This window comes from Peromyscus maniculatus, chromosome 3 (assembly GCF_049852395.1).
Source record: "Peromyscus maniculatus bairdii isolate BWxNUB_F1_BW_parent chromosome 3, HU_Pman_BW_mat_3.1, whole genome shotgun sequence".
Taxonomy (NCBI): Eukaryota; Metazoa; Chordata; class Mammalia; order Rodentia; family Cricetidae; genus Peromyscus; species Peromyscus maniculatus.
The window spans coordinates 20738284-20762265 of NC_134854.1; the positions used below are offsets into that span (position 1 = coordinate 20738284).

Below are 23982 nucleotides of genomic sequence, written 5' to 3' on the forward strand. Positions count from 1 at the left end.
AAGTGACGGTGACTGTGTGGTCCCAACTGACACATCTACAACACAACTTTTGGACCCAAAGTTCAGGAATCATTTCAGAAGACAGGGCAGAAATAATGTAAGATCCTGAAAGTTTGCTGTGATATTTCATCTCCTAGAAACGTTAGAAAAGCTATATCCATGAAGTCTCATCAACATGGCTGCCTAAACAAGACCCAAACAAGGACACCACCAACAGATGTGCTGACATAGAAGGGGGAAATCTCATGGGGCCTCAACCCTTGACAAATGCTTAAAGTGGGAGAAGTAGTCTTCCAGTTCCTAAATTGGTTATCCAATACCAAATAGTCCCCCAAACCATGTACGTACAAACTACTTTATATGGGCTGAACATGTTGTATTTATATATTTATATATTTTATGTATATGTATGTATAACAACAATTAAAGAATTAGAGGCCATGAATTTTAAAAGAGAGCAAGGGGATGCATGGGAATGGCTTGAGGGAAGAAATGGGGGTGGGAGTGGGGATGCAATTATATTTTAACTTTAAACAATAAAAATATATGTTTAAAAAATTAGAATATTTTGGTCACTTCAAAAACATATCCTTGTTAGCACTGCGCTCATAAATTCTCTCTGGTAATTTGCATACTCTGAACTTCAAATCAATAAAAGAACATGGCAGGTGGAATTCTGTGGCTGACATTTTTTATTTTCTGTACTATTTTCAACATTCTATGCTATATGTTAACATTTTTCAAATCTACATTGCTTTTTACTGCTGAAAAATCCTTTCCTGCATGGTTGGTATTATTCATGCTATCTGTTCATTCTTCAGTGATGGACATTTAGAGCTTGTGTATTTTTAACATAATTGGCCCCCATACTCTCATAGGGAGTGGCACTATTAGGACCTATGGTTTTGTTGGAGTGGGTATGGCCTTGGTGAAGGAAGCATATCACTGTGGGGGTGGGCTTTGAGGTTTCCTATGTTCAGAATACCACCCAGTGTCTATGTCTCTTTCCTGTTGCCTGTAAGGTGTAGAACTCTCAGATAGTCCAGCACTAGGTCTGCTTGCATGCCACCTCATCCCCTGCCATGATGATAAGGGACTGAACCTCTGAAACTGTAAGCAAGTCACCCCAATTAAATGTTTTCTTTATAAAGTTGCCATGATCATGGTGTCTCTTCATAGCAATAGAAACCTTAATTTTGCAAGCTATAGAAATATGAAGTAGGAGTTCATCTGGCTATTACAAAGGCTTATTACCTGAAAGAGTTAAGAACTCTTCCAGAAGATAAAGCCAAGACACAAGGAGCCTGGTGTTATTGGCTTGTAAATATATTAGCTGTTTCCTGCAATATTTATTGTATGCTATTGTAGCTTTCCTATTTAATTATTTTCCTAAGAACTTCTAACAGTGTGGTTGAATCATTCATTGGGCACAATTTCCCCTATATAGTTGGAGTATTTGTATAACATCCCTCAACTGTGCTGACAGCAGCCACACAGCCAGATCCCTAATTTCAGGCCTTTCTGTAATTATTGTCATTAGCAACATCCATCCAGAACCATCTCCAGAAGAAAGTATTTTATCTGAGATCCTTCCTAGACTTCCTAAGAACAGACTACAGAAAGATAAGCATCCAGACTATCTGTTATTTCCTGAGAGAAAGTAAAAATTTATAATGAGACAATCACCTAGGCTAGGCGGATGTGCTAATTAAGATTAACCCTCCTTCTTCCAGAAGTCTTTAGTTCTAGATCTCACTTTAACAATTAACTCAGAACTAAAGGGCTTTTTCACACCTGGTACATGAAGCTGTGGTGCAGGTTGCCTAGTTACCTAGCTACGCTTCCCCGACCCTGCCAGAAAAGGGTGCAGCTTGGACAGATTTTGGCACCAAAGGGGGGGAAAAGGCAGTTTTATTCTCACTCATGACTTAGTGACTTATAGAATCCAACATCTTACTTAACCACTTCTAAGAATATAGTTTGAGCACATAAATTCCCTTTTTAGATCTATTAACTGAATTTAGCCCCTAGATTCATTCCCGACTAGTCACTTCCATTTAGGGTTGTTAATAATAGCTGACAATTAGTGCTTTGTGTGGATCTTATCACCCCTCCTTTTGACCCTGAAACAATTCAAACCTAGTGACCTTGCCTTAGCCAGAGTATTGCTGATTGCATGGGTATATAACTGAAAACCTCAGAGACTTGAAGGAGAATAAAGATGGGAAAGAATTAAGACAGGAAGAACTATGTGAGAAAGAACTAAGATGGGGAGAACTAAAATGGGAGAATTAAGATAGAACCTAGAGAGAAGACGGGCGGTGGTGGCGCATGCCTTTAATCCCAGCACTCGGGAGGCAGAGGCAGGCGGATCTCTGTGAGTTCGAGGCCAGCCTGGGCTACCAAGTGAGTTCCAGGAAAGGCGCAAAGCTACACAAGAGAAACCCTGTCTCAACTCCCCCCCCCAAAAAAAAAGAACCTAGAGAGAACAGCAGAAAAATGTAAAGAGAATCAGGCAAAAAAGGAGCTCAGTATGAGAGCAGAAAGGAAGCTGTGTAGAGAGAGAACTGACTCAGAAGAATAAAGTGAATGGACTAAAGAGTTTTGTGTACATAGATTCATTCGAGAATCCCTCAAATTAACTCGCCATAGGTAGCACCTCTTCTGGAGTTCTGGGAAAAGACTATAGAAGGGCTGGACTGCAATAGTCTTTGTTACCTTAACTAAGACAGAACTCATGAATTCCTTCTTTGGGGCTGTTATTAATGCTGCTGTTCAAATCATTCATGTGCAACTTTTAATATGTATGCAAATTTTTTCATTTAAATAAATGAAATTGGTAGCTTAAAACATTACTGTAAATTCAACATTTTGAAGAACTTCTAGCCTGTCTTCAAAAGTAAAGTACATTATTTACATTCCCAACTTAAGTGTATGATTGTCTCAGATTCCCCAAATCTTTGCTAATACTTCATTATAACTTTCATTATTTTACTTACCCCAGTAAGTAAGTATAAAGTGATGGTCATTATAGGTTAGCTACTAAAAAGCCTGAGCTATTGGCTGAGCATTTATAAGTAATCTTAAGTCTCTGTGTTTATTATTTGGGAGTGAGCAGTCGGGACAGGAAAACTTTGCCTATATATGGAAACTCTGCCTCTTTTCAATTGAACAATGGACCATCAACAGAAACAGAAATTTCACAGTAGCTTTGATTTGCCATTTGTGTATAATCTTTTGATACATATTCAGAACACTCACCAATTTTAATTGGGCTATTTGCCAACTTACTACTGAATTGTAAGATTCCTTTATACATTCTAGATACGTATCCCTTTTAAAATATATAATCTGTAATTATCTTCTCCCATTCACTAAGTTGTCTTTTCACTTTGTTGATAGTGTTCTTTGTAGAACAAAAGTTTAGTTAGTTTTTTTTCTTTGCATATGTATATATGTGCTTGTGTATGGGTGCAAATACATGTGGTGCATGTGCTCACATGCTTATGAAGGCTAGAAGTCAATGTCAGGTGTTCTACTCAATTAATCTCTACCTTATGCTTTGAAACAGGGTCTCTTACTGAACCTAGAACTCACCAACTAAGCTATCCTAGCCTATTATATTACCAAGCTCCATGCATCTATCTGTCTCTTGATTCACCGAGATTACAAGCATGCATGGCCCCTCTGGGCTTTTTAACATGGATGCCTGGGATTAAATTTAAGTCTTCATGATTGTGTGATTAGCACTTAATCAGCCAGGCCATCTTTGCTGCCCAAGAAATTAAGTTTTGTTAAATCCAATTATTATTGATATTTAAAAATTTGTGTTTTTAGTGTCAAGTTTAAGAGATTATTACCAAGGAAATGATGACAAGCATTTATGCCTGTTTTTGTATTTCTTATATATTTTGTTCTTACTTTTAATTATGTTCACTTCTACTTAATTTTTATATATAGTGTGAAATATATGTTCAATTCCATGCTTTGGAGAGTCATCAGCCAGGTACTCCAATAGTTATTTATTGAAATAACTGTGTTTCCCTCCATGAAATTATTTTGCCATGCCATCAACTGACTGTACATGTGTGTTGAAGATGAGGGATTCATGAATCTTAGCTGTAGTTAGTTGGTCCAGAGAAAGAATGGCGTACTGGGACAATTTTCAGTGCTCTACTGTCAATATCTGGCCACAGGGCTAAGTTTAATAACAATAAAGTGGCTGCTGAGAATGAGAGTCACTTTTAAATAAAAAACTATCACAGGCCCTTATGGAATTTTGCTTTTAAAAATAGCAGAAGCACGTCTGCTAATCCAGCAGAATGTTCTGTGCTCTACGGAGGCAGGCCTGTCAGCATTCCACTAAAGCCTGTCTTCAACAAAACTGCACATTCTACTAAGAACCCAGGAGCTAAACAGGCATCCTCCCCTTCATACCACCTCTAGGGAATAAAAGGCTTCTTAAAAATTAAAATCTCAATTCTAAGTTCCTTTTTCTCCCACTTTTCACTGGGGAGGATATTCTTACAGCAGCACAACTATTATTTTGACTATTTGTAGCTTTATACTTCTCAACTTGAAGTTGAAAACCTTGTTTTTCAACTCTCTTGATTATTGTGGTTTCCTTGAATTTCCATGAAAATTTTAAGCCCTTTTTAAAATATTTTCCAAATATGTAGATCAACTCAGAGACATTGCTGGCTTACCAACATGAAAACTTCTTCTAATCCACATACACAGTATGTCTTTCCTTTTGTATGTTGGCCTGCATTGCTTTCAATAATGTTTTGCAGATTTCTGAATAACTTTGGTCAATTTTGTTCATGGTTTCACAGAACTAACATACTTAATTGATTTTTCATTCTCTGTTTAATTCATTTCCTTTTATCTTTGTTATTTCCCATATTATTTTTGTTTTAAGATTAATTTTTCCTTGTTTTTCTTGCTTTAAAGTAAAAAGTGAAGATGTTACTTTATGAGAGCATTCTTTATTAATACAGGCTTACTTCATCTCATTTTTGTTTATGTAATGAACTTTTTAATTTTCTTGACTGTGGTTTTAAATGGTCTCTTTAACTTCCACCCACATGTTTATGAATTTTATAAACTACTTTCTGATACTCATTTATAATTTTATTGTAGTTAGAGAATTTTTTTGTTTGTTTGTTTGTTTGTTTTTTCGAGACAGGGTCTCTCTATGTAGTTTTGGTGCCTGTCCTTGATCTCGCTCTGTAGACAAGTGGCTGGCCTCCAACTCACAGAGATCCGCCTGGCTCTGCCTCCCAAGTGCTGGGATTAAAGGCATGTGCCACCATCGCCTGGCGAGAATATATTTTGTATGATCACAATTCTTCAATTTAATGGGACTTGTTTTATGGCTCAGCATGTGGTCTATTCTTTGGAATGTTTTGTGTGGATCTGAGAAAGGTACATATTCTGTCATTCTTACGTGGAGTAGTCTATACATGCATATTATGTCTAGTTGATTTATTGTGTTCAAAATTTATATTGCCTTGTTGATCTTCTGCCTATTGTGAATGTTGTCTTGAGATTCTTCACAGAAATTTTAGATTCTTGACTCCCTCATACTTTTATATACTTCTTATTCATGTCCTAATCTTTCTCTGAGATTTTTAAATCCCCCAAATAAGATTCTGCTCCTACCACAATGAAAAGGAAGTGTAGCTTTTTTTTTTCAATGTAATTCAGTCTTGTAGGTGAAAGTAAGAAAAGTCCTAAACTCATGTTACAGAGAATCTAATTATTTCTTTAAGCCATCCTAGACTCTTCAATTCAAACACTAGTTGAATAATTGGTTTATATGGCTAGGAACCTAGAATCCAAAGTGTAGGAGGGAGAAAAAATGTTACCTTGACTACAGTGTTCCTTGTCAAAATATTGCCAGCAAGAAATCAGGTATTCTGCACAGGTTAATCTGCCCTTTTCTTCCTAAAGTGAATTTGTGAATGCTTCATTGATCAGAACGAGGTCTAATCACACATAAGGAAGGAACTAGAAGAATTGTTATTATTCTCATATAACCATTAAATATTAACTTCATCTGTGCCCCATGATAGAGGAATGTTTAAAAGATTTTGTCTGTCAAAAGAGAAACCCCTCTACATATATTAAGTAACAACTTGTTCTACCTGTATTGTAGCTAGAGTTTTCCTGCCTTGCCCACAGTCAGGACAAATCTTTGTCACCCGCCAGTCCCACAGCTGCTCAGACCCAACCAAGTAAACACAGAGACTTATATTTCATACAAACTGTATGGCCGTGGCAGGCTTCTTGCTAACTGTTCTTATAGCTTAAATTAATACATTTCCATAAGTCTATACCTTGCCATGTGGCTGGTGGCTTACTGGCGTCTTCACATGCTGCTGGTCATGGCGGCGGCTGCAGTGTCTCCCCGCCTCAGCCTTCTGCTTCCCAGAATTCTCCTCTCTCCTTGTCTCACCTACTTCCTGCCTGGCCACTGGCCAACAGTGTTTTATTTATTGACCAATTAGAGCAATTTGACATACAGACTGTCCCACAGCACTTCCCCTTTCTTTTTTTTTTTAAAAGGAAGGTTTGAACTTTTGCACATCTCCAAAGTCAGCTTGGTATATTTGGGAATTTGGGCGTAGCTTCTCTTACTACTTCCTGCTGGAGGGGGGCGCTGTATCCTATGGGGCATGGAATAGTCCATGAGGCTGTATCGTCTGAGCCAGTTGCCTTGAAACGATTCTGGATGTTGGATCATCTGGGCCATGGTGTCATCACAGACCTTTCAGGTGGTCTTGGCTGGTCAAACCTGATGTATCTTAATCTGGAACAAATCCATAGCCTCTGGCTTTCTGTGGAAACAAAAGCAGAGCCTCCTTTCCAAAGCAACATATCCTTACCTCCAAATTTTGAAGTTAAGGTACCTTTAAAATATACATTTTGGCATAACTCAACAGCTTTTGTAATCAAATGTTTTTCTTCAGTTACAAATATCAAAGAGAACATAATCCAGATTCTCTGTGTGGTAGCCATCTTTATGTGGCTTACTTTTTATATTACCTTGAGCCTATTGCTTTAAACTGCAGCCTTTTAAGCCTGAAACAGCGCTGTGGCTGCTGACTCAGCCCACTTCAGCTTCCCAGCATGGCAGTGGTACGTTTTCCGCCAGCTCTGGGAGCCATCGTGGGTCTATGCTTTTATCCAAGCAGCGTGTAGCCCAGAAACCTCTTTTTTTGTACTAGCAAAGGCTAAATCCACCATGCAGCTTAATGTGCCACTTGCAGAGGCCTCATTTCCGCCTTACTGCAGGTTAAGCGCACACGCCAGGAACCCGCCAGTAACTCAAACCGGCAGCTGCCGCTCATTTGAGAGAGACAATTAGGAACTGTTTTTAGCTCCGTTTTAGAATCTTTTCTCAGGTTTTAGGTAGAAACTCTTGCCCCACGTTGGGCGCCATTTGTAGCTAGAGTTTTCCTGCCTTGCCCACAGTCAGGACAAATCTTTGTCACCCGCCAGTCCCACAGCTGCTCAGACCCAACCAAGTAAACACAGAGACTTATATTTCATACAAACTGTATGGCCGTGGCAGGCTTCTTGCTAACTGTTCTTATAGCTTAAATTAATACATTTCCATAAGTCTATACCTTGCCATGTGGCTGGTGGCTTACTGGCGTCTTCACATGCTGCTGGTCATGGCGGCGGCTGCAGTGTCTCCCCGCCTCAGCCTTCTGCTTCCCAGAATTCTCTTCTCTCCTTGTCTCACCTACTTCCTGCCTGGCCACTGGCCAACAGTGTTTTATTTATTGACCAATTAGAGCAATTTGACATACAGACCGTCCCACAGCACTGTATCCCTATATTTTTGGTCTTTGTTTACCCAGAATGCAAATTACTTATTAACATCAAAGTTTATGATAGCATGAATTCACTCAATATGTATCAGAGTAGTAATGCTACTAATAAACAAAATTGAGTAAAAACATAGTCTCTTGGGACATGGAACTCTTGGTTATTTGACAAACAACATTAACAAATGATATTGGCAATATTGAAACCTGGTGTCCAGATAGCACATGTTGTAGTCAAATAATATCACCTGAGTTGTGAGCCCAGAATTACACATGGCTCACCATCTTGTCCTAAGAGTTTCTATGACAATCCACAACCAAATGAAACTAGAATGATAGGAACTGGGTCTTAAGTGCTGTTTAGAATATCTGGCCAGCTCCAGTCTGAAAACCGTGGGGCAAGGCATCCGAAATAGCCACAACATCAATGCAAGACAATCTAATTTTTCTAGAGAAAACTGGCATCATCTCTCCCACATCATATGAATTTTTATTATTCTATTGTTTTGAAATAAATGAGGATAAACAGAATGGTCAAAAATTTCTTTTGAGTTAAGAATATCATGAAAAAATTACTGTTAATCACAATTAAGAGTCACTCTTACCTGAGAAGATAAGTAGTTTCTAAATTACCTATTTTAGTTTTTCCCTTCAGTCTTATTAAAGAAACATACCTGGTTTTATTAGGCCTTATGAACAACTGAAGAGATCTTCAAGAACTTTTCCAGCCTTGTGAGCTCCAAGCTAGTATCTGGTAGGAAAAGGTTTTTCTAGATTCTCATCAGTAGAACAAAGTTTCCACTACTTCTCAGTGTACACTTCAACATTATCCATCACGATGTGCAATTCTGCCTACTCGTGACCACTTCTTCCCTAGAAGCATTCCTAGGGATAGAAAATGAGCAAAGAGATCAACTAACTTGCTGTGTTACATCTGGGGAGACATTATTTCTTACGATAAGAATTGATTAACGATTTACTGTGTTTCTGACTCTGGTAAACAAGACCAAAAAGGCCTTGTTTCATTATTCTAAAAGCCAAATCCTTCATGTAATGCTGGGTATAACAACAGAAGAATTAAAATGGGGGCTTTACAATGTCAAGGATGTGGAACATACTTTGAATAAGGAAACATTTTAAGTAGAGACATGAATAAAGACAAAAGAGATGTGTTTGTTGATGAGAGGAAACGGTTCTAGACAGGAAATAAGGTAGCAGCAATTACAACATCCTGCACTTAGTTCTTGCCAGTGTTCTAGACTCTAACGTGACTCCTATTCCTGACAGCTCATCATACTGTGAGAACCTGCAAAGCCTCGGGTTGATTGGGAAGCACCTCAATGACTTAGCAGAGATGCAGCCTCACATTAAGATAAGGAGAGTCTTCTACCTGTAAAGCAAGGTTCTCACACTGACAGGTGACAGTCAGAATGAAAGACCAAACTGGATGTTCTGCTTTGTTAATTACTTTTGGAAAAGATTGGGTGTCAACAGTTACAAAATTCTTAGGACACCTGTGGTCTCTGAGTGGTGAGGCCAAAGGTGAATCCTACTTTGTTCCTTGTGTATCCTACACATTTGTATTTTTATTGGACACACTTTTAGTAATCAAGAAAATGTAAAGGGCATTTTCATTCCACCCTTAAAAAGAGGTTAGAAAACAAAACTGCATATGCTCATTCTGTTCATATATTTCCATATAAAACCAAGAAACATGGATTTTGTAAATTTTTATCATCTCTCTTCTTCCTCCTTCCCTCCCTCCATCTCTCCTTTCCTTCCACTTAGTTCTCATCTAAAGTACAATATATATTGTCCATCATTCTGGGAATTTAACTATCTGTCAGCCATGGCCCCTGAATACTCTAAGATTAGAGTCTAGAAAACCAGAATGGTTCATAAAGAGGAAATCCCAGGTGGATAGGTATTAAATGCTTGTGCAGTGAAACTTTGCCAAGTCAAGAGATGCATATTTGTTCAATAAATCAGTGTGTGAACAAGTGAACAAAAAGATGAACTGATAGGCTTTTAAGATTTTTAACAGCGATTCTTCCCATAGTGAGACAATTACACTTTCCTTCTGATTCCCATGATCTGTTCCTATGTTAGTATGAGTGAGGCAGAGCAAGAATTTGGCTCAATCTGTCAATCAAAAAGCTTTATAAGAAAATCAATTAGGTAGCTTGATATCATTTCTGTACTTTCGGGGGGGGGGGAGGAAAGAAGCTGCCTGATGATATTTTTAATTGAATTCAAAAGCTATTACCTATGAAGACCTTTAATTTATTTTTACCCAGTCAATCAAAACAATTTAAGCAAAGCAGAATCTGTTTCCTTCTAAGTTGCACCTGAGCTGAGAGCTGTCACACCAGTTTCCACCTGGTGTGGGTTGTAGGACCGGAATGATAAACACCAATAAAAGATACCCTTTTCTAGAATGCCAGCAGGTCTGCTTTAATTGACCTTGTGACACTAGGAAATAATCTAAGAAAGTCAATTCTGTTGTTAATTACCCACCTAAAAGGCTAGAGTGGAAATTATAGGAAAAAAACAGTCTTCTCAATAATTCCCATTATCCCTATCCTGAATCTCCCATTACCCAGGAAAGGGTGAACACTGAAGTTTCAGAGGATCCCAATTTTCATTCAAATAGAGAAAAAGAGGGTTTGCCTCTCCTAAAGGAATGGACTTAGCAAGTCCATGCTTTACCTTACCCCACAGAGTAACTTAATAGATAGACAGTATAGTAGTGGGTGAATGTTACAGGGAAGGCTTCCAGTCTGAAGTAGTAGGAAATACAAATCCCAAACTGATGTCATTATGGTCAGCCACACTGCAATTAGGGTCTACTGATTCATCTATTCTGTGGTGGTTTAAATGAAAATGGCCCCCATAGGCTCTAGGGAGTGGCACTATTAGGAGGTGTGGCCATGTTGGAGTAGGTGTGACCTTGTTGGAAGAAGTATGTCACTAGGGGTGGGTTTTGAAGTTTCAGATGCTCAAGTTAGACCCAGTGTCACTCTCTGCTGTAGAACTTCCAGATGTAGAGCTCTCAGCTACCTCTCCAGCACTATGTCTGCCTATGTGCCACCATGCTTCCCACCATGACAATAATGGACTAAACCTCTGAAACTGGAAGCCAGCCCCAATTAAATGTTTTCCTTTATAAGAGTTGCTGTGGTCATGGTGACTCTTTACAGCAAAAGAAACCCTTACAAAGACACATTCATTAATTAATTTGTTCATCACTGATAGCCTTTATAAAAATATATATATATTCTAATGCATATGGAAGGGTTATATGGAAAACAAGTAAACAAGTAGATGGGTAACAAAAGATCATTGTGCCTTGAATAAAGTTCCCAAGGTAGTTTGATAAAGACTCTCCTAATAAGCCTTATTTAATTGGGGAGTTTAAGGAAGGCCCCTCAAAGCATCCTTCCAATTTAAGGGTTTAGGAGCTGTAATGTTCTCTCTGATCTTTTAAAACTGAGCATAGTTATTGTCTTACCATAACAGACAGTGTAGGTTCTCCACAACTAGAGGCTTCTTTAGACAACTAATGATGAGTCTGTGGGAAAAAAAGGGAAGAACAAGACAGTCTCAAACACAGTGGCTGAGATGAGCTGACACAGAATTCTGAGAAGACTCACTTCCATGTTAGTGACCTGCAGTGGGCAAAGAGTCCTTAGAAGGGCTAAATGCTAATAAGAACAGGGACATTAAAGACATAATTAATTCCAAGATTCTAAGCTTCTATCAAAGACACTATTTAAGGAATGAAAAATTTAAACATAGACAAGAAAAGTACATAATGCATATTCAAAGTACTATATCTGTATATATCTGTATATCTTTCACCCCCCCAACCCCTACTTAGGACAGCTCACCCTAAAGAGTGCTTGAGTTTGTCTTGCAAAAGTGGTATACATTCAATGAAAATTGCTTCAGTTCTGCTACCCATCCCCTGCTAGCAATATATGGTGCAACATTATCTCTCTGTTGGGTAGCAAAGGCCAGACCCAGCTCCCAGTCATTCATAATCTCAAGGAGACATCTAATACCCCACAGTGCTTTCTTTTGCTAAGCTTAAGCTATGATATCTGGTAGATTATATGATAATGTGCATTTTGATTTGCCATATTTTCAAGGTTTACTAGGATATAAAACCTAAAGAAATATATTTTGTGGGTCTGGGCCATAGTTTGATTTGTAGAGTACTTGCCTAGTTTGCATGACACCAAAGATTCAAGCTTCAGCACCATCTGGACTGGGTGTAGCTTGCATGCCTGTGATGCCAGCACTTACAAGGTAGAGGCGGAACTATTCCAAGTTCAAGGTCATCTTTAGCTACATAGGGAGTCCAAGGTCAGCCTGGGAAACACGAGACTCAAAAAATATATAAATAAAAATAAAGTTGAACTAAATCAAATAAAGTTGGTTTTTGAAGTCTGGTTTCCCCATGAAGTAGTAGTCTTAATGTTTCCTCATTATTGATGTATATGTGTCATCAATGAAACCAATTACATGAACTGAGAGAGGACACTTTAGAGATATGGAGCTGATTGGGCAGTCATGGCCCCCAAATATTCACTGAAATAATTCTACCAAACACACTATATCAATCTTGAAATTGAAAGAGGCTTTGCCAATAAATTTGAGGACCAAGTTCACACACAAACCAAAAATGCTTTATGAAGGAGGTCTCTGAGGCCCAATAAATTGTATAGAGACTGAATAGCTTATGTACATATTTCACATTGTGAATCACCATAAAGTAAATGTTTACTTTTATCAGTGTAAATAGTTTGAATGTAATTGGCCTCCATAAACTCATGGGGAGTGGCATTATTAGGGGGTGTGGCTTTATTGGAGTGTCTCTGGCCTTGTTGGAGGAAGTATGTCACTGTGGGGGTGAGCTTTGAGGTCTCATATATGCTCAAGCCATGCCCATTGTCTCAGACAACTTCCTGTTGCCTGTGGGTCAAGATGTAGGACTTTCAGCTCCTTCTCCAACACCATGTCTGCCTGCATACCATCATGTCTCACCATGATGATAATGGACTAAATCTCTGCAAATGTAAGCCATGCCAATGGAATTTTTTTCCTTTATAAGAGCACCATGGCTGTGGAGTCTCTTTGTAGCAATAGAAACCCTAACTAAGCTCATCAGCTTATCTCAACATATTTAAGACAAGGATACTGTCCTAGTTAGCTTTCTATTGCTGTGATAAACAACATGACCAAAAGCAACGTGGAGAGGAAAGTGTTTGTGACCTACAGGTTACAGTCCATCATCCATTGAGGGAAGCCAGGAAGAGCTCAAGTTGGAACATGGAAGCAAAAACTGAAGCAGAAACAGTAGAGGAGGATGGAGGAATACTGTTTACTGGACTGCTTCCACTGGTTGCTCAGCCTACTTGCCTAGAGATGGAAGGTTAATTGAATTCTGTTTAGATTTATAATCATCAATATATATGTATTTTAAATCTTCAAAAGGACAATTTAATCATGAAGCATTTTCCATTCACATTTGAGCTTGATACTATTCCTTCAATGGCATCTTGCAAAATTGGTTTTCTGTTCCATTTTCTTACAGAAAAAATTTCTGGAGATCATACAATGAGCTTGGCTTTGGCACTCTCCTTATCAACAGCTTTAGTCAAATTGCAGGATCAGAATTGTCAGATTGCAGATGGTACAAGTTGTTTTTTAGAAAAGTTGGGCAACATCAGGAATTTGAATTCACTAAGTTTTGGGCAGGCAAAAAATATCAATGAGATTAAAGAAAAAAAACTTTATTGAGGTTGAAACACCAATCAGTTAAGTGTCTATGTTTGTGGAGCCTGGGTATTGGGGTTTAAATCAACAGCAAGCTCAACCAAAACCACAATATTACTGCATCATAAACCAGTTCAATCTTTGTCATCACTGTTGAGAGAATGGTGTAAAGAATAAGAGGCAAGGGAGACACTATGGCCATGTGTGCCTGTAAGTCTGTTATACTATGGCCAAGTGTACCTGTAAGTCTATTATACTATGGCCAAGTGTGCCTATAAGTCTATTAGACAGAGAAGGTCTGAGGATGGTGTCAGAGGCAAGGCTTAGGAAAATTATGTATGAGCATGGTTATATTGGTCTACAAACACATGAGGAAATTCCATAAGATCTCCTGTGGGTTGTTGATTGTCAGCTTCTAGCTGTAGTTTATAAATCTCTAGTTATTCCTGACTTGTACTATCTTAATCAAAAAGAAAATGTATTCACAAAATCTCTGAGTGGTAAGAGGATAAATGTAATTGGAGGCTTTTCTGTCCTGCCAGTCCCATGGCCACTTGTAAATGATCACTCAGAGACTTGATATTAATTACAAACCATTTGGCCTACTGCTCAGGCTTATTACTAACCAGCTATTGCAACTTAAATTAACCCATTTCTATCAATCTATGTATTGACACATGGCCTGTGACTTACCAGTTCTTTCACACCTTGCTTTCTGGGCAGCTCACAGCATCTGCCCTGACTCTGCCCTCCATCTCTGTCTTCAGTTAGCATGTACCGCCTAACCTTACTCTGCCTCGCCATTGGCCAAACAGCTTTATTTTTCAATCAGTGAGAACAGCACATATTCACAGCATACAGAAAGGCATCCCATAGCATTTTTCTCTTTCTATCTAATCAAAAAAGGAAGGTTTTTACTTTAACATAGTAAAAGTTATCAAGCAAGAATTACAGTTACAATACCTAATCTATTTGTATTTGGCAGAATTAAAATACTCTATTATCTATCCTATCTTTGTGAGCCTAAAGTTTTATATACCTTTTATCATAACTAAGGAAAACTATAATTATAACTATCTAGTCTTCAACTCCATCAAAGACCCCCAGAAGGAGATAATATTACCTAAGTAAACAAGAAGTGCATTACAAGCAACTTCCAAAACTCTAGAAATGACAGAGGCATCTGGCTGCCTGGACAGTCACCCAAAGTTCTTCTGTAACATTGGGGCATCCATCTTCAGCCTATAGGCCTAGAGAATGTGGCAGACTTTTTAATGAAGTGGGAAGTTTGAAGGACTGTCCCACCCATATTGGCAATGTTTGTCAGTCGCTTTCCTATGTGTCCTGCAGAATGTCTGGCAGTTTCTTCTGTGAAGCAGGAACCTGAAGGACCATCCCACCTTGTTTTGGCAAAGTTTAGCAATCACTTTTCCATGGGTTCTACGTGTCTAGTTTATACAGCATACTGTCAAGTGGTCTAGGAAAGAGCAGTTTTTTGCCAAATGGCTAACCTTGCCACATTGAAAGCAAACTCCATAAGGAGTTTCTTTGATGCCCATCATCTCTGAAGTAAATAGGTCTTTGAAGTATTTGAAGACCATCTATCTAGAATATATCTCTATATGATCTTGAAAGCACATCTAACATATCTACAAAATTGATCGTCATAAATAACTAACTACTAATCTGTTTCTTGATTATACTATATAGTTTATAATAACAGCTTTCAAAAACTAGACTTCTGCCTTATTTTTTTACTATGTTTTATTTAAATTTTTTTTCATTTTACATACCAACCTTAGTTCTCCCTCCCCTTCTCCCATTCTCCCACCTCCCCCCATCCCAACCCCATATGCACTCTTCAGAGGAGGTAAATATTCCTTTGGCTAGTCAAGAAAGTCTGGCATACCAAATTGAGGCAGTGCCTAGCCCCTCCTCCAAAACCTACATTTAATAACTGATGGAAGCAGATGCAGTGATCCACAGCCAAGCACTGGGCTGAGCTCCTGGAGATCAGTTGAAGAGAGGGAGGAGGGATTATATGAGCAAGGGAGGTCAAGATCATGCTGGGGAAACCCACAGAGACAGTTGACTAGAGCTAGTGGGAGTTCATAGACTATGGAATAATAGCTGGGGTGCCTGCATGGGACCAAACTAGGCCCTCTGAATGTGGGTGAGAGTTGTGTGGCTCCATCTGTTTGTGGAGCCCCTGCCAGTGGAACCAGGACTTATCCCAGGTACATGAAATGGCTTTTTGGAGCCCATTTCTTATGGTGGGATACCTTACCTTATGTTTTTAAATAAGCTATATAAACACAACATCTTAAACAAGTGTAGAAATATACATACAGTATAACAAAATTGACTTTAAATTAGTATCAATAAACTAAAATCCATACCATTGCAAAATATTTTGAGATTAACAGTTATTTTTTGGATTAAAGTAGATTGAATAATCTACCCTCTTTTCATTATAATAATCTACCTTTCCCCCATCATTTCTATATCATATCCCCCTTTCTTTTTAGAAAGATATTGACTATAACCATTAACAATTTATAACCAATTCCTTTAAATGAAAACAAACATTCATAATTTATTTCTGGGAATGTGAGCATAGTTCTCTAGATTACTTCCTGTGGATTGTGGGTGCTGGTAATCTTTGGGGAACCCTGAGAAAGTTTAGGATTATAGTCAAGTTCTGACTGGAGTAGATTAGCCAGAAACCTTGAAACCATTCTTGATGCAGAACTCAGAAGAAATTGTAACAAAGGTGTATTGAAATATTGGTTCATCTGGGCCATCCATTTTTATTGGTGTCTGGTCCCTTTGTTCTGAAAATATATAAACTTTTAAAGGTAACATATATATCTGTATTGAAGAAATATAAGATACTATTCAATATAAGATAATATTAAAAAAATATTGTATACAAGCCAGCCAAAGATAGATTTTTGTTTTATGTTTGAGCAGGTAAAATATACATCATGTGTCTTGTAGTTTCTTTAGGTTTATTTATCTATGTTTGTAGTCAGGATTTCTGATTATCTTTAACTTTGAATGAATCCATAGCTTCTCATTTCCCATGGAAACAAAAGCATAACCTCTACCCCAAAGTGGCATACCTTTTGACTTAAATTTTTGAGTCAAGATATTTTTAAAATGTATAGGTTGGCAAATCAAACTAGTGGGAACTCATGAAATTTAGATCAACAGCTGTGGAGCCTGCATGGGACTGGACTAGGCCTTCTGCATAGCAGGACAGTTGTGTAGCTTGATCTGCTTAAGTGGCCCCCTGGCAGTAGGATCAAAATCCATGAACAGGCTTTTTGGAGCCCACTACCTATGATGGGACACCTTGCACAGCCTTGAGGCACGGGGAGGGGCTTGGACCTACCTCTACTAAATGTACTTCCCCATGGGTGGTCTTCCCTTCATGTAAGAGGGAATGGGGGATGGGTTGGGAGGGGGATACTGGAGGGGCAGAAGGAAGAAAGAGGGGAATCTTTGATTGGTATGTAAAACGAATAAAAAAATTTTCATAATAAAATAATAATAATAATAATAAAAGAAAAACAAATAAATAAAAAGTATGTAGATTTGTTTAATCCAGCAGCTTTTATAATCAAATGTCTCATAACAGTCAAAAATTTTAAAGACAACATAATAATATACATAATCCAGACTTTCTGTGTATTTTCCATCCTCATATGGCTCATTTTCTTTATATTACTTTACTCCCTTTTCTAAGGACTTTATTCTACTATTTTAAATCTATATTTTAACTTAAGGCTGTATATATTTTTCCCTTTTTTCTTTCAAGCCTAAACATATTTTTTAAACACGCTGTGACCCATTTAGAGGCCTTTCTGTCTGAATCTGTTTCTATTCTGTATCTTTAACCCTTTGTCTTTATAAGCAAAAACCTTAACCCGACCTCAGTGCACTGCTGGAGCTTGTACTGATAGCTTAAGCCTGCAGGCAGAGCTGGAAGAAGCCTTTCTGTACTGCGGCCTCTGTGAGAGACTGTGGAAGCCCGCCCATGTGGCTTAGCTCATGGCAGTTGGCAGCCAGCTCCATTTCACAGGCACCTTAGCTGGCATGGGAGACTAGGAAGCCCAGTGTGGCTCCGTTTCTCTCCTTTAGAACATTTTCAAAGCTTTCTCAGGTTTTATGTGGATGTATGGGTTACACGTTGGGCACCATTTGTAATCTGAGGCTTTTCTGTCCCACCTGGTCCCATGGCTGCTTGTAAAAAATCAGAGACTTGATATTAATTGCAAACTGTTTGGCCTATTGCTCAGGCTTATTACTAACTAGCTCTTACAACTTAAATTAACCAATTTCTATTAATCTATGTATTGACACATGGTCTGTGGCTTACTGGTTCTTTCACACCTTGCTTCTTGGGTGGCTTGTAGCATCTGCCCTGACTCTGTCTTTCTTCATTTCCATCTTCAGTTTGAATGTACCACCTAATCTTATTCTGCCTCACCATTGGCCAAACAGCTTTATTTATCAACCAATGAGAGCAACACATATTCAGAGCATACAGAAAGACATCCCAAAGCAGATAAAGTTCAATAAAGATGTTGGGAGTTCTGGAGTAGGAATTTTTGAAACCTAACAGGTCCATGCCTGGGAGCCATTTGTTCCTCACAGTCCTGTCTCCACTAATAACAATGAATGATCAGCAGCTGGCAACATTCTCACAGCTGTATTACTCACACAAGATTCAAAACTACCTTAGAAGGTTTGGAGAGATGGCTTTCATTAAGAAAGCACACTGCTCTTTCAGAGGATCCAAGTTCAGTTCCCAGCATCCACATCAAGAGGCTCAAAGATACCCCTAAGGCCATTATAGGAAAACCCAATGCTTCTAACCTCTAAGGGCACCTGCATTCACTTACACATACCCTCCCATATATGTAATTTAAAATGATTAAGTTTTTAAAAACTACATTAGGGAGTGATTAAGGAATTTGATCCAAATCCTCACCTCCTTCATGGGAGGAAAACACCTGCTTTTTTCATGAAAAACAAAATGGGAATGTTCTCCAAGAGGAACCCATGCATCTCCTCAGTGCTAGGAGAAAACATTACAAGAGTGTATTAGTCAAGACTTGTTTATTGCTGTGACAAGCACCCAAAAAACTCAAGGGAGGGAAATTAATGGTAGTTTTTGCTACTCTGTGAAGCCATGAAGATCACTTACCAATCAGACACACTGTTATCTGAAGGAGTCCAGTAGCAATGATATAGCTATTAGCCTAGGATACTGTAAAGGTGTTCCTGTGTGGAGAAGTAGCTTGTGCTCAGTAAACACAAATCAAGGAACAGCAATAAGGATTCAGACTCCTCCTACGGGGAAATGAGCAGATGAGATGGTAAAAACGAGATGCACTTTAGAGGTTGTCTGTGACATTTTACTAAAGGGGAAACTAAATCATAGATAAATGAATGATTTTTTTCTCCCAAAGGTTCTCAGTCAGTAAATATTTTTTTAAAAGGAGGGACTATGTAATTGTATTTTAATTTCAGAAAAAAAATTAATGAAAAAAAAGAGATGAAGAACCTGGGATCTCTTTGTCCTCACCCCGTCCTTCCCTTTTATAAAACATTGCACCTGTTATTTCAAAGGAGTGCAGTTTGGGATGCAAGTGTAAGTCTTCCTGAAGTCCCCACAGCCACTCTTTATGGTTAATAGTAGTGTGAACACAGAAATGAAGTTTTAGGAGAGGGAGAAGAAGGATGTTGAAGGTAGAGAGGAGACAAGGTAAAAAATGAATTCACACCTAAATGAGTCTAATGTTCTGTTATGAGGTCTAATTTACCAACATGTCCTTGGCTTTTCTGATAATTAAACTTTGGGTGCTGAAAGAAAAGCATGTGTTGGTTGCCAGCAAGCCCTCAGGAAAATGTTACAGAAGAGGCAAATTATTTTTTGTCTACTTAGCAAACTTTTGGACTGAAGAAAAATCAATACTTGACCGGTTCTTGCCAGTGTTGTTTATCTGCTGTGTCTCCTACGATACTCAGATACAACAATTTAAACATGGCCTTAATGAGAAAAATAGCCGATGGCTGATCTGGAACTGCCTTAAATGGCTCTGCAGACGGTGTGATGCTTGCTTAAAATGTTTCTTAAAGGACAAATCCATTATTTGTTGCCACTTTTTCCAAGGTCCATGGAGAAATTAGCTTAATTATGTCTTTGGTTGCCAGAACATAGCACATCTTCCCTTCTTGAGAAAGGGCAAATGCTATTATTCACTGGCTTTGAGAAATTCTTCCATAAATCAAAATATTGAAATGAGTTGGCCGAGCTATTAGACACCTTTCTCTGAAGAACAGAATATATTATATTAGTTCTTCAGTGCAGAGACAGAGGAAAGTAAGAGTTTCATTGGAGACCGTATCAAAATATGGAGGGAAAATGTGGAAACCCCAGTCATTTGGGGATCTCATAAATGTATCTAGGAAGAATAGCCTCCTATCTGCTACCAAGTTCGGTAGAGTGTATAGATTCTTCCACTGCACCCTGGAATGTAATCTCCATTAACAGTCAAGGAAGGGTGTGAATAACCCAGAAGCAGTCATTTAAAAGAAAATCAAAAGAAAAGTAAGAGAGGGCAGTAACTAGTGGAGAAATCTCAATCCAAAGAGTAGAGCACTATTTACCTCCTTTTCTCTGTTTCTAGGTTCTCTCCCTAACATGTATCACATGACCATTCAGTGTTCATGACCCTTCTTCTCAAAGTAGCAGTCCATCCAGCTGCCTGTTCCTTACCTCAGTCAAAAACAGTCTGCCCACCACCCCATAATTTCAGACAAGAAGAGCAAACACGACCCTGGCTTAGCTGACCTGGTTTTCCTTCCGTCGGGTTCAGGTTGGGTAAATTCCCACCTGGGCTGTGAGCAAGCAAGTCCTCTGTCTTTTTAGCATATTCATTGTGAGATATTGGTCATGATCATTTCTTTTATTCCACGTCTTTCTGGGGATGGCAGCTCACATTTGTTTAACTCTGAAAACCATCTGAACGGACACTTGTTTGCAAGGTCTCTCTCAAAACAATGCCATGGTAGCTTTCCAAACACAGGTCTCCATGCCCTATACAATTCAGAGCCTATTAAAACAATCACAAAACTAATAGCTTCACAGGGCCAGGAGCAAGGGAAGGGGCTTGAGACCACGAGCTTTTGTTCTCGGATCTAGAACAGAGATGTTACATCAGTCCACAGAGATCTAAAAGAAAAAGTGCTAATTTTAAAAATCTCATCATTAGCATGCTTTCCCCTCTGTCCTTGTTTATTTCACTGCCATTTATGATCCAGTAAACCGATGTCATGGCCTACTTGCTCATCACACCTCACAGTGTAGAACATGGAGTAGAGTCTTTCTAAGCCAGGTGTTTAAGACATGCTTTCAAGCGTCTTTGCTGACCCAGCCGGGCCGCGGCCCTCCAAGGATGGGCCACTGGCCACCCCCCTCACCAGGAAAGGTCACTCCTCTAGTCTAGAACAAGTAATTTTAAAAAAACCCAGGTTCCCTCACTGAAAAAGACTTTTTAAAAGAATCTCTCCCCTTTCTGCCATACACACTATTTACCTAAAATAAATTTGTGAGTCTCCAGGCTGTTCAGTTCCTCTTAGCTGGTACTGGGTGTCCCCTACAGCACTTTACAATCTGTTTTTCCACTTGGGCAGCAGAATTTGGAAAAGCCCATGGGGCCTGAGCTTAGTCTCATGTCTTGGAAGCTGCCGGAATTAGGTAGGCATGGACTATTTCTAGGGCCACTTCTGGTCTGTGTGACCTTTCCCCTAGAGAGCTCTGTTTCGACAAACAGAAACTAGATGCCTGAGAGTTGATGCATGGAAAGTTATTACTGCACAAGAGTGACCCTTCACCTACTAAACTTCCCCTTGTTGACTGAGCTGCCAGGCAGGGCAGACTGGGCCGCTGGTGTGGGTGCGCTGTGCGGCTGACCTTTCATCTACTTCATCTGGCTCTGGAGAGCAAGGAGGTACTGCTCAGCTTCTGCAAGGCGGGCAGTTTCTTTCTTCTAAAACGATCCTGATGAAAACTGTGGGGGCACCTTTATTTTCAAACAAGAAATTAATTACTGCCTTAGCAGACAGAGCAAAACATTCCTCTTGCCCCAAACAGCATATTTTCAGGAGCCTGGCCATTGAAAGAAGAGGCCGTGGTTCTAGTGTGGAAAGAGCAGAGAGACGAATGGAAAAGGAGAGCCACAACCTTCCCTTACATACCTATGTCCTCTTTGGCCCCAGCACTGGCTGTTGAAATCCAGTCAGACCCCATTTGTCACTCAAGATCATAAACATGTTTTCTGAACTCAGCACTTTGGATCCTCAGGTTTATTTTTGGAGCAAAAGTTCTAAATAAGGGAAGGATTGTGTATCAGTATGAAGGCTATTAAAATTGAAGGTGTTAGTGAAATTATTAGGGTCAGAGCCTGGGCCCTGACAGCCCGAACAAACTAGGGTCCTCCATCCTTCCTCCATAGGGCAATTAAAGAGGCAAGGAATGAAACAGAGAAGATGTATTCAGTTGCCCACCTTGTCAAGAAGTCCAGTCTTCCACTCCCAAGTCTATCCTTGCCGTGTAAATAGAGACTGAGAGGTATCCGTCGTTCAGCAGGTCTGGTCGGGGTGGGTTCCTGTCTTTCACTCAGCTTGTCTTGCCAGCCAGACTGTCCAAGAAGTTGTTAGAACTGCGTGAAATCTCTTCTTGGGAGATACATTCCTTCTATGGCTGGCATCAGATTTCAGGAGAAATTCCAAGTTTCCAGGAGAAATTACAATCCGTTGGGGACCATTGTTTCAATCGCTTGATAGCCAAAAGGAGGGAACAGTATCTCTAGAATATCTTCACTCCTGCCAGGATGGTTACAAAAACAGCCTAGTTTCTCTCAGACAGTATGATCCAAGATTTACATGTAAAAGAGCACTGTAAAACATCAGTATCATTCAAGAAACAAAAACATCGAATACTCAGGAACTGTTTGGTGTGTTTTGAATGTTTTAAATTCAGTTAACAATGTTGCCTGGTTTTTGACCAACAAAGAAAATAGATGTTCTTAGTAATGGGATATCAAAAAGACTGTAAAAAAAAAATGTTTTGCTAATTGAAAAAAAAAATAGCATTTTTCAGCCACAGGCAAATGAAGCAGACATTTCTGTTCCAACTGAGGTTTAGAGAGCTCATGCTTCCTGCTAAGTCTCCCTGTTCTTTTTTGCAAGTGAAGGCAATAGAGTACTAAGTACAACAATCGTGATTTTTACCTCTGGGAGTTGTACTACCGGGTCATCCTGTATTGTAAAAGCAATTGCACAGCGGGCCAGAAAGTGCCACTCACAGCCCACTTGGACCCCTAGATCAGGAGTAAGAAGCATCAAATCTCTCCAAGCCAGTAACTAACTCACCACATCTGGAGTGCTGAGTGTCAAGGCTCAGTTAGACTGAACAGGAAAGGAGGGAAGATCTTTTAGTGTAGGGGTCCCAGCGGAATGGAGGAAGGCTAACCACCATTTGTTAAATGTGTTTAACTCAACTGGTATTTCCAGACAAAGATTTCTGGGTAATATCTCTACTTCTGTCCTTAGACTGCCACGCACTGACTTACTCAGTGCAGTGTTGATAGAATTCCTGTCTTCATTCTGCTCTGAGTTAAGCAAAGAAATCACAAGATTTCCTCTAATGAATTTTTGTCTTCCAAATAACCCGAGCTTGAAGGTGAGAACTTGACTATGTGGAAAAGTCAGAACATTTCCCCAAGACTGCCACAGCCACACAAACCAAGGACAGAACAGGACAAGGCTTGGAGTTCTCTAAGAAAAGAATTGCTGTGCGAATTCTGTGAGTGGTGGGGCTACACACAAGGGAAACAAATATCCTGTCTGATGATACTCTCAGGAGATTTAGGCAATGGCCAGAAAACAGAGGAAAGGAGTAAACCATGGAAGGATGCAGAATTTCAGCCTTCAGTAGCTCAGTACCCAAGAGACAAGGAAGAGCTGGGTACATGCTCCTCAGCTCCTAAGTCTTGCTTCACCGCACGGGGATTAAGCAGAGGATAAAGGCTGCTGGCCCATCTCTATTACCTTATCTACTTTCCAATTCTTTTTTTAAAAAGCTTAAGAGAATGTATTTGCCAAACTCTTCAGGTTCTCTTGCTGTATCTATTATCAATTCAATTTTTGAAATAATATTGATTTGCTTATAATGAAAACCTAACATTTCATTGCTTAACACTCAGAGAAAGCTTTAAGAAGCAAAGAAAAATACCAGTAATTCTACCCCTATGGAAAATCTGGTACATCTTCATAGTATATACATCTG

The 23982-nt window shown here is 39.2% G+C and overlaps 2 long non-coding RNA genes across 2 annotated transcripts in view; one reads left to right on the top strand and one right to left on the bottom strand.

Annotated features, from left to right (window-relative positions):
• LOC143272141 (uncharacterized) overlaps positions 1-23982 on the top strand; it is a 48422-nt gene that overhangs the window by 22105 nt on the left and 2335 nt on the right. Inside the window, exon 2 of the long non-coding RNA XR_013049577.1 lies at positions 22148-22263. This is a non-coding gene — a long non-coding RNA (uncharacterized LOC143272141). The remainder of the gene's footprint in view (positions 1-22147; positions 22264-23982) is intronic.
• LOC121828253 (uncharacterized) lies at positions 8518-22499 on the bottom strand. The gene is made up of 3 exons (XR_013049578.1): positions 22200-22499; positions 11350-11409; positions 8518-8723 (listed from the first exon to the last, which is right to left on the bottom strand). It is a non-coding gene; the product is annotated as an uncharacterized LOC121828253 (long non-coding RNA).